This window comes from Euprymna scolopes, chromosome 5 (genome assembly GCF_053919585.1).
Source record: "Euprymna scolopes isolate OS-2025 chromosome 5, ASM5391958v1, whole genome shotgun sequence".
NCBI lineage: Eukaryota > Metazoa > Mollusca > Cephalopoda > Sepiida > Sepiolidae > Euprymna > Euprymna scolopes.
Genome location: NC_136486.1, coordinates 168,712,940 through 168,725,491, shown reverse-complemented (window position 1 = coordinate 168,725,491; position 12,552 = coordinate 168,712,940). Strand labels below are relative to the sequence as shown.

Below are 12,552 nucleotides of genomic sequence, written 5' to 3'. Positions count from 1 at the left end.
TGATTCGATTCGAACTTCGTCAGTCGGCATATTTATTCACATCGCCACATGGAGTTCTCCCCCTGTGTATAAAAGCTTAATTTTCATCAATAACTGTGGGGAATGTATGTGCAGAGATAACGCGATTCGGAGACTGAGAATAATAAAGGTGACAGAAAAGAGGGAAAGATACAGAATGGTAGAAAGAGAAAGATGAAGAGAGAGAAAGAGAGAGGGGGGAAATGGAAATGGGAGAAAAAACCGGAAACGGTAAGAATTGTCAACGTGTATATCTATCATCTTCCTGCCGATCAACATAACAAACTTTCAACGATCCACAGATTCGTCATGGATTAAAGATGGCTGTGCGTAGAGCGAATTACATACATAATGAGTGTCAACACGATAACGATGCGATACTGACCCTCATCCAACCAATCCTTCTGGTGTGTGATAGTCGAGCAGGTGCATTATGGTTTCGTGCTGCTCTCGCAACTGAGAATTGTACAAACACAGTATTGACGCGTTATCAAAGAGGAAGCCGTGTTGCTCAGTGTTCGACGCACGCACAGCTTTCTCGTCAAAATATGACTAATGTTATATATTAATAGGTGAAAAGGGCGGGAAAATAATTTACTTGTGATTGTCGTGTCATAGGCGAGGAGTTAGATAAGTTCCTACCTTTACTTTCGATTTCACTGAGATTACTAGCAAGTTATAACAGCACAAACCAAGTTAGATGTGTTGTTGCCTTCCGTTCAGTCTCAAAAGACAATGGATAATCTCTTTAAGGGTAGCTACGCGGGTAATTGTGAGGCAATGGTTGCACAATCACCAACCACATCTTTTCTAAATCGACACTGCTTGAGTCCAGTGGCAAGGAGAAGTCTGGAATGACTGAAAGCAACGCTGTGATAAGCGGAGAGCACATACAGTACCTGGAATTCCCAAATGGTCACGCATTTTAGTAATGACCAGGTTCAATGTTGCTTAACTCTGGTGATTTCACAAGAACCGGTGTGTCAACGTGATTATGCCGTAATCAGATGAAGACAGGCGATAAGTACCACACTCTATGCGATGTGTTCTTGGGATTCGGAAAAGCAAAAAATAAAACTGACTCTCAGACACATTATTAGGTGTTATAACTCAGGCGGACATCTTTTCACGTGGGTGAAAAAATACAGTTATTAGATTAGAAATGTAAACATGACAATACAACATTTCAAGCTTTTGTATTCTAACATTAAAAATGTCTTCTTTTTTCCAGTTAATAACAATCATTAATTTTAGGCCGATTGAACATACACTTGATTTGTTTTGTTTTTTGTTTTTTGTTTTTTTTTGTTTTATTTTGCTGTTGTTGTTGTTGTTGTTGTTGTTCTTTTTTAATTATTTATTTTTTATGAGCAAGGGTAATCATATGATTTAATCCAGTCAAAAAAGAAGTTGTTGATTAAAAAATTACATCATGTTTTTACTCAAGTGTTCATCACTTATCAAGGCCCAGAGGCCACTGTAGAATAAGGGTTGAGGGTTGAGTGTTAGGTAGATGGTGAGACACGTGATCAAATTGCGGAACTAGGATGGAGCTAAATTTATCTAGTAGAACAGCCGAATAGGAATTATTCAAATTAGATTTGAAAACAACCATGTCATAGTCATCCGAGAAGCAGACACACGGTATTGAGTTCTACAGACGAACAGAAATTCTTCTCAGGGAATTTGCGTTTAGTTTTGGGCACAGATAGAGTGGCGGTTGTTGTAGCTAGACAGGTATTTGTTGCGAATGCGTTATATGGATTAGAGCTCAGTCGAGCAGCTACCACCAAAGTAACAATAGAGCAGACTCGCAACTTCTGTTTTGTGAGAAAAGGGATGTAGTAAAACGGAAAGACAGTCTCCCACTAGATGTCGAAGACAGTTTTGTATTTGGTCAAGGCAGGAAAGGTTATGTGGAAGGGTTAGGTGGAGCTCCTAAGAGTGGAGTTCCACCTCACCTCATGTGGCAACTTTGTTCCATTTTATGTATGTCTTCTGCTGAGGCAACGGCAAATATATATTTCACCAAATGATGAATTTTTGTTTAAATCTTAAAACATATCGATCTTCGTTTGGTTATTTAATACATAAACCGTAACTTTTTATACGAATGGGTTTGAGACTATTTTTTTCCATGCGTATATTTTGTAAATAATAAATACGAGAGTTCTTTCAAAAGTAAAGCCTTCATTTTTTAACTCGAAAAGTTACAGAGTTACGAAGACGAAGGGGGTAACATTTATTTTTCTACATAGTCACCACCATTCTCAATGTACTTTTGTCAGTGAATAATGAAGGCTGTGTGCATGAAGGCCCGAAGCGCGCTTGGTCAAACGAGAGCCGTTCCAAAAATAAAGCGTCCTATTTTTTTACTAAAAAAATCGAATAGCTACGAAGATGAGAGAAGTACCATTAAAACGAGCGATTATTTTTGCTCCAGAATTTATTTTTCGACACAAATCATCACCATTCTCAATGCATTTTTGTCAGGAATGAAATGACCGATCTCTACTTCTGATGTACGTCCATGACAGTAGGAGAAGATATATATATATATATATATATATATATATATATATATATATATATATAGAGAGAGAGAGAGAGAGAGAGAGAGAGAGAGAGAGATGCTGTTAACGTAGTGAATAGATGATTGGCCGGAGCAATTAAAGTTTTGTGCTGCTCATGTTTTATAATCGTGACTGATTTTAATTCCCAAATAACCGTACGGAAAAGATAGAAAAATCGAAAATTACCATTCCAGAATTCCTTCTGTAATCAATTGATCGTCTAAAATAAAACAGGAAAAGGGTTAAACTGTTTCGCAATCTTTTCTCTCTGATTCGATCCTGATCATCTATTCCTCTTACTCCGGTTCATCTATTCCTCTTACTCCGGCTCATCTTCGTATCCTACTACGTCGGCACATAATTGTCTCTTTCATTTGCTTTTCTTTTCTCCGTTTGTGTAATTTTCTTTTTCGTCATTTTCTTTTAATCAACTTCGGGTCAGGATGACCTTTCATTACGTTTGGAAGTGGTTTTGCTAGTAACGACATGTTTAGTTTATTTTTTTAACTTAATATGTTCGTCTATTTTTTATTACAATCTCCTCTTTTGTGTAGATGTGTACACACACACATACACAATTACACACACATACATACACATAAATACATTTATTTATTTATTTATTTTTAAAAATTTACAGAAAGTCACATAAATATCAGTACCGCCGGTTTCACATCCAATATAGGGTGACGAGTTTATGGTAGAGAAATATGTATGCACGTATGTAGACAAAATGATACGTATAAACAAATATATTATATATATATATGTGTGTGTGTATGTGTGTGTGTTTGTATATATATATATATATACATATATATATGCATATATATATTAAGTTATATGTATTTAAGAGAGAAAACTAATGAATTCAACGAGATTATTAAGAATGCTCATTAAAAGAAGACCAATATATGTTTTTATTGATATAGAAAAATTTACAAGATCGCATCCTTGGCCATGTTTCCGACAGATGATTTGTTAAAATTACAGGTCCTCGTCAAGCGACTTAAAAACAGTTTTTCTTCCATAGAAGAAAAGCTGTTTTCAAAACTACTTCTGGCCCACGTCCATGACAGAATAAGCAGAGAATATAAATATATATATACAGTAGAACCCCGGAATGCGGCATTAAAAATTAGTAACAAAATACAGTACAGTATATAATACACATGTATATAATCAAATAACATTATAAATAACAATATAAGGCGGGGCAAATATCGTAACCAGTCTGGAAAAACATCGTATTCCACATCGTAACCTGAAAAATCGTATCCTAGGTTCACCGTACCTGAGGGTCTTATTATTTATATATATATATATATATATATATATATATATATATATATATATATATATATATATATATAAAATAAGACCCTGGGATAGTTCAGTCTCTATAAGTCTCTCTATATATATGTATGCATCTGTATATATATATATATATATATGAATCTGTATATATATATATATATATATATATATATATATATATATATATATATATATATATATAGCAAATTATAGTGATTCAATGAAATTTTCAAAAAAACGTTATTTAAATCAAGGATGTTTTATTATTCAAAGTAAGACAAGGAATACTTATTATTTTATCTCCTTATCCTATAGGATTTCGATGCCTACCATCTCTTCAGTGGAGAAAATATTAGCAAATAGATATAACGTTATTCACCCTATTTACTAAAGTCAATTAGACATTGAAAATTATAATAAAAAATTAGTTAAATAGAAGTCTCATAGCAGGAGAAATTGAAGAAAAGGATATAAAGGTTGAGTTCCAAATTGGCGATAAAATCCAAGGTAACTATCCTTTAAATCAATAAGGTAATGAGATCCATGCTGTATATTGGGTAATCCATATCATAGAGTAGAAATCCAAGTTGGGCATATTTCTGGAGTAATTCTTCTTTATTGGCAGGTGAAAAGATTTTTAAGGTCTGGTTGGGACTTTTTATTGAAGAAATGGGTAGTGGAGGGGAGTGAAATTTAAAATGAAGAGATGAGTGGTGGGGGAGAAAGTATATATATATATATATATATATATATATATATATATATATATATATATATATATATATATATATATAGCAGAGAGTGACCTCTATAGACAAGTTCAAACACGCTATAAAAAGCTATAAAAATGTTGAGTATCCGTTTTGGTAGAAAAAGAAGCAGAGAAAATAAAATAAAATGAAAGAAAGGAAGAGGAAGCAAATGAAATATTGCATTTTTGAAGCTGAAATCAACCTTTTAACTAATTAACCTAATTACATCCTAAAATCTTTACTCTGTTTGAATCTATTAAATCCAGTCCACTCAAACCATTAAATGATAAGGTGCTCTTTTTGTTAATTTTATACTTATTGATAATATCCTTTAAATGGGGAATTAAACTGAAGATTTAGAATAATGTCTGTAAGTAAATTGTACAACTAAAACTAAGCGTATTGATAGAGTTTTTTATTCTAATTTTATAATACTAATGATGATCCTTTACTGTTAAATCGAAAATAATACTGCATTACTGGTAAGTATCAAAAATACGATAATAATAATCATAATATTTAATAATATTTAACTGGAAGAACTTTATACACACATATATATTCATATGCGAGAAACAATCCTGGATTTACGGAAACAATGTGCTGCTACCTGCTTACCCATAATATCTACCCTACACATCATGTCCGAGCCCTGTGTGAATAATTCATATTCTTCTGCTCCTTTTGTGTTAGGAATTTTAATCATTTCCCGTTTCGAGCAGGAATCTTCGGGATTTGTTTTCATTTTAGGAGCTAGGGTACCCTTATTCTTTTTTTTCCTTTAATGACTGAATATGGTTAGTTTTGTGACTTTTAGTTTGTGCTGGTGTCTTGGTTTTTCGTTTTTCTGAATTCGAGTAAGTTACATTCTTTCAGACCTCGGACATCTTTGTTCGTAATAATTCAAACGTTCACGCTGATTGGAAGTATTCCTTTTTTTGTACTGGTTGTCTACATCTTTAACAACCGTGACTCTCCTCAGACCATTTTCTATGGCAACCCTCCGCCTTTGGTTCCCTGAGTACTGTACGAGAGCCTATTCAGTCCAGTTGCCAATAATTTCTACCTGAAAATTTCTTATTGATTTTTTTCTTGTTTCACACAGCCCCGAAGTCGCTCATAAAGCCTTTCACTTTCTCTGGCAAATGACAGTGTCTTTGGGTTGGCTTTGGCCACATCTTCCTTAGTGAAAATCATCAATGATCAATTGTACAGCTGACTCTTCTCTCATTTCAGAGTTTCTATAAGCCAGCCTTGCAAGACTTGACATTCCGCAAGTGATTCATTTCTTCACCTTAATCAATGCTCGAGCAGCATCAGCAGGGTTGACAAACTCTCCATACTGTGCTGTGACCTCATCGAATAAGGCTTTATGGAAGTGTCTGAATGGTCATCAAAATAAGTTCCGATCCATTCAGATACGACTCCATCTGAATAGTCTTAGGCTAAGTTAATTAATTCAGGGTCCGTTAAATAATGGACCCTTTGTTTTTTTTAATGCCATTAGCCAGAAAGCTATTTAGAAATGAACGAAACATGCACAATGAATGCAAAGAAAAATAGTCACTTACCCCGATTCTGTGGATTTTTCTGGTGATACTTTTCCTTGAGTGGCTTGTGTAGGTTGAGCTGATTGCTTCCTGGGCTGGTTTCTGGGTGAAGTGTCGTTGCGCCGGTGAATTAGCTGAGTGTCGATCTTGTGTTTTGAAGCATCAAATGTATTTGTGGTCGATACTGGATTCTGCGGCACAGATGCGACGATATCCGTCGTTGTCATTAACCAGGGTCAATCCTGGTCACGGCACCAATATGATACTATCGCTCCCCGGGAGGGTTACTTGGTTGAGAAACGTCTTGGGAACGCAATCAGCTCCACGAGGAATGAACGATATCCAAGGATATCTAAACGATGATCACATGCTGGAAATATCAACGAAACGGGTCGATACGTCGTCGGCTATAACTGTCTGGCATGGGTCACATAATGTGTGGTCATTGTAGGCATCTTCCCATCGTCGCTTCTTGTGTAGTCATTGTGTCGTTAGAGGCAGCTTACTGTCGTCGGCATTAAAGGTATGCTGAAATCAAACACCTCTATGAAATCAGCGACAAATGCATTTTCATAAAAATATATATAAATTATTTAAGATTTAACAAATTTTTATAAAACCAGCGGAAATCGGACGCATGCTTAGATCGCGTCCGCCGACCCAAGAAGCCAAGCGTCAACTGTTTTAAGACAATGAAATTATATTTCATTCTCTCTTTCTTTATTGAAAGAGAGAGAAAAGGAGTCAATGAGAGAAATAGAGAAAGAGAGAGAGAAAGACATAAAAAAGAGAGAAGATATATTCATAAATGTTAAACACTGTTTTGTTTTTCAAATTCAGATATCCGCGTGTAAATCTGACCTTTAAAAGTTTCATAACACCTGTCATTCAAACCCAACCGACATCATCTAACGTTCCCAAACCCACAAAACACCTGCATGAAACGTTTTTAACTTTATCACAAAACCAGGCACAAGGTTAGAAGCTACATATAGGAGGTATTAATGTAGCAGCCCCCAGCTCCTTTAAAAAGAGGCTAGCCATTGTGTCACATATATATATATATATATATATATATATATATATATATATATATATATATATATATATATACTAGTAGAACCCTGTTGACCGGCGTTGCCCGGTGAAAGCATGTCTCCCTCCTTGTAGAAAAATTAAAGTACGATTGTTATTGTTGTTGTTGATGTTGCCCAAGCACCAATCTCCTTATCTTAAGAACGGCTTTCGGAATAGAACTATTTTCGTAATGGACACACTCAACCTCCTCATGTTAAGAATGTTTTTTGTAATGGTCACTTGCAACATCCGCATTTCGAAATAGACACCCCATTTTTTGAGTGGTGGTGGTTGTCAAAATATTTGCCACAAACCTGCATTCCCACGCGCAAATGCTATGAACCAACAAAGAAATTTGGGTGTGACAGTGCCGGTCGGATATAATTAGTTTTGGTATTCGCCCGTGCAAACTAATTTAGTAGCCAGTGATTAAATAATACAGGGTTTTATATCACAAAAAGTAAATGTATTCGCCAAATGTAAATCACATCTTCTGAATCAGCATAGTGGAAAAACCAATAAATCATCATTTTAAAGAAAAGTGTGTAGGTGGATCCAAGGTAAAAGGTTATCTTAAAAAAACAATTGGTCTAGAATCAAACATGCCCCCTCACATAAAACAATAAAGTACGGTTGTTTTGTTGTTGTTGTTGTTGTTGTTGCTTTTGTTGTTGCTGTTGTTGCCCAACCCCCAACCTCCTCATGTAAAGAATGTCTTTCGGAATAGACATCCCCAACCTCCTCATGTTAAGTATGTCTTTTGGAATGGACACACCCACCCTCCTCATGTTCGGAATGGTCACCCGCAACATCCCCAAATTAAGAACGGCTTTCAGAATAGACATCGCATTTTGCTAGTAGGGAGGAGGTTATCAAAATATCAGGATCCCAAGACGCAAATACTATGAATAAAAAGTAAAAAAAAGTCACTTTAAAGAAAAGTGTGTGTATAATTGGCCTATAATCAAACACATGCATAAAATAAAGGGGGGTAAACTTAATTCTAAGTGGTTAATGCCTAAAGCGAAAACTAAACAATAGTACACGTTCTGTTTCAGACTTTGGTGTGTTTGTTTGTTCTTGAGGCGATATCTTCGCGACGTTAATGTGTGCATAGGTATAGAAAAAATATAAATATAAATAAAGACAAAAAACAAAAAAGAAAACGCCCCGTTATAAAACAAAGTAAAAGAAAAAATCCAAAATAAACGATTTTTCAGTCCTCAGCCAATGAGAATTGCCGGAATTTAAGAAGCAAGAAATAATTTATTTTCGATTCGGGTAATGGAAAGATAATTGTACGTCTATAAATCTGTGATCCACTTACTTGCCATGACAATATAGTTATAATATGTATATTTTTTCCAGTGATGACTGGGGGCAGTGTGAGGACTTGTTATTTAGAGGGAAAAATAGGAACTTCTTCGTCTGAAGATGTTGCTATTATGGTGATTTTACTCCGAGGATGAAATGTATAACGCCTAAATATATCTTAAATGTCGTTCTAAAGTTACATATGATAGTGGCTAATATCCTATACATAATAAATTTGTATGTGGCATATGTTGTTGCAAACTTACGACAATTTGTGTCCAGAGGGAAATTTCTGCAAAGTGTTATATAGGAAATAATAAATATACCTTCAATATATATATATATATATATATATATATATATATATATATATATATATATATATATATATACTTCAAAATAATATAATGCAATAGATCTAGTGGTATGGAAATCCAGTGATTATCGGTCTTACAAAATATTATTGGCTGTAATATTTTATAAAGACAATCCCAGCTAAATAAACATTGCCCAATATACCAAATATAGCAAATAAATCATAATTTTCTCATTTAAATTTGTGATCGTTACCGGACTCATCATCTAACCAAAGGAGAGACAAAGGAATTATTCCTACTTCGGATTGTTACCTTTTGTCGTGGAAGAATCAAGATATGCATTGGTCTCTTTACTTCACTGCTATCAAAGATTCTCACTTCGGAATTTACCATACAATATGAATATGAAATTCAATATCCTTTTCATTTTGAACCAATATATAATTTTCCTTATTCTATGATTTCAAAACTTTAAAACTTTTAATTATGATTTTCCATGTTTATTGCATTTAGCAAATTATGTATAAACCATTTCTAATATTTGCTAATATTTTCACATCTGAGGAGATGGGTAGACATCGAAAACCTATAGGTTAAGGAGATATACTTATTGAATTGTATTCTTTGTCTTGCATATAAAAAAGTCTAGATTTGACATTTCCCCATTTTACATCATAAAATTTAAATTACTAAATTATGAGATATATATATATATATATATATATATATATATATATATATATATATATATATATATGTATATATATATATACATACATAGTTTTAAATATAATGGGCGGAAGTCTCTCGAGAGCTCTTTCAGCTATCATCTCATCAGGAGAAAATCGATAACGTAAAAATAATAATATTATGTCGAAAGTAAAGAGTTCTGATGGGGAACTATATGGTTGGCAACCCGTGCTGTGCCGATAGATATAAAATAGAATGGTTCGAGGTGCTACATAGAGCGGACTCCAGAAACAATTTAAAGATTTTGGAGTCTGTCTCTATTGCGGTGCGGAAACCTTCTTTGTGCCGACAGAAAAAAACATCTAACGCATTGTTTCTCTTTGGGGAACTTTGAATCTTTTCTCACATTTTCCCCCTCGTTGTGTCAATATTTTAATCGTTGTTTAAACGTTAATAAACTTTATTTTAGTGTCCTTGTATTTTTGGCACATTCAATAGTTCCCCATCAGAACTCTTTACTTTCGGCACAGTATTATTATTTTACGCTAGCGATTTTCTCCTGGTTAGATGATACATGAAAGATCTCTCGAGAGACTTCCGCTCATTATATTTAAAACTGTATATGAATTCTGTACCTCTAAACATTTATTTAAATATATATATATATATATATATATATATATATATATATATATATATATATATATATATATATATACACTAAAACTATATTTATTTTTTATTATTTATTGCATAAACTACTAATATGCACGATTGTGTATTTTGATCGTAATATTAACCATGCGCCTCCCAAGTGTCAGTAAAGAAAAAAGAAATATATTTTTTAATCTAAGCATGTTAAAGATTAAACTACCTATGCCATTTATATTTATATTAAATTTGTGAAATCAATTGTTGCTATAACATCATAAATCATTATTAATATTTGCAGAAAATAATTCTTCATTTGTGCGTTCGATTTATTATATCATGAATTACCTCCCTTAGATTCATGCACAAAGAATTACCTATTTATACACATCTGTATTAAAACAAATACACAGTGTGTATTTTTCTAAGAGATATTTCGCTCTTGTCTGTTTTATCTTGTTTTATATTTCGTTCTTTTCTCCTTGTTTAATAATTCTTTCTTTTTTTTTTCTTGTTCTACATTTTTCCTTGTTTTATATTTATTTTTCCTTGTTTGATATTTATTTTTCCTTGTTTTTATATTTCTGTTTTCGTTGTTTGATATTTCGTTCTTTTTTATTGTTTTAGATTTTTCTTTTTTATTGTTTTATATTTCTTTTTTACACTGTTTAATTTTGCTTTCTTTTTTACTTGTTTTATCTTTTTATTTTATTTTTTTTCTATTGTTTTATAAATCTTTCTTTAATCCATTTTTTAATATTGCTTTCTTTTTTCCTTTGGCTTATATTTCTTTTTTTCCCCCATTTTTTAGTATGTCTTTTTTTCCTTCTTTTTCTCGTTTCCATTTACTTCTGACAATTTCCTTATCTCGCCCTTCTATTATTTTTTCTCCTAAAATGCTTGCGTTTCTTTTCGTTCCATTTTTCAGTTTTGACAATAGCCCCCTCTCCCTCTGCTATTTCGGATACTTACCTTTGTTTCCATCCGCATTACTCCACACCGATCATTATCCGCCTCGTTTGTTTCATTTTAGTTTCCTTTGTATATTCCTGTATATCTACCTTTTCAATGCCGTAATCGTCTTCGCATCCTCATGCTGTCCTAGCTTCATCCTTGGAAACTATTTTTTTTTAAGCTTCACATTGCTTCAGGCCTTCGTGATCAAACCGTAAACACAGTGTAATTACCGGGCCAGGCAGAGACTGATTATTTGTAACGACTGAATTACCGTCCAATTACCCGTCGGTGAAAGTGCTCCGGAAATCAAAGTTGTATTTATCGAAATGTCGACTAGGGTGACGGTGGTGTGCGCCACGAGCAAACAATTCAGGCGATACTTAGCCGAAAATCACCAAAAACACCGAGACGGATAAAAGAAAACAGCTTCGAGACAAAGAGTGTAGAATGAAAAAAGAAAAAAAGAAATCGCATCATGAACCTAAACGTCATAAACTGGATATGCAGCGTTTATTGAACTATAGCCTTCTATTTAAAAGTTCTTATTCTCAATATACACATAATTATGTTCAATATTCTTTGATGTATTGTGAGCTGAAAGAAAGTAAGTTGAATCTATTAAAATGCTACGTATTTTATTTATTTTGCGCCAGACTCGGCAACGTGCTAGACGAAGCAACTTTTTACCCAGCGACATAGTCACGAGATATGAGTGTTGGATGCGCTACATGTTAATTGGCTTTGTACCATATCTTTCATGTCCAGAGCTGTTTAAGAAATACATCCATCTTACGTTTGTACTGAATAAAAGAAAATACTGGAAACTTCGTTGAAAAAGTACAGACGGGGGGGGGGCGTAATCAGTCTTGGATGAAGAGTAGACGCAGCAACACGATCCCTACGGTGGCAGTTAGTGTAAACCCACCACTCTCTTAGGCCACGTCTAACTGCCATAGAGAAGGATAGTCCTCACCATCACCTGATAGATGTCTCCCTTCGTGCTCAAGCGAATTCCTGTAGGGATAATAGACCGATGTAGACAGAAGGATGCAAATCGCATTGCTCCTATTTTTCATCCAACTTTACCCGCTGCCTGCCTTTTCAAATTATAAATTATAATTAATTTTCTAAAAGTTATTTCAATTTACTCTAGATTGCTTCAAGACTATTAACAATCGAATAGCAACGCCCTGGTTGCAATAAGGATTTGTTAAGAATGTTAGCACTGTTTTATTAAAAACTTTCTAATTGTGTTGTAACAATTGTATAAATTACAAGTGTGGTTCTCGGATCTTGTTCGCTCTTTGTCAAGTAAGTCTACAAGATAAGGTGGTTG

General features: G+C 33.8%; 1 protein-coding gene across 3 annotated transcripts in view; it reads left to right on the top strand.

The window, feature by feature from the left end:
- Positions 1-12,552, top strand: part of LOC145277036 (vesicular glutamate transporter 1-like) — a 766,656-nt gene that overhangs the window by 547,237 nt on the left and 206,867 nt on the right. The gene's annotated exons all lie outside the window — the stretch shown is intronic.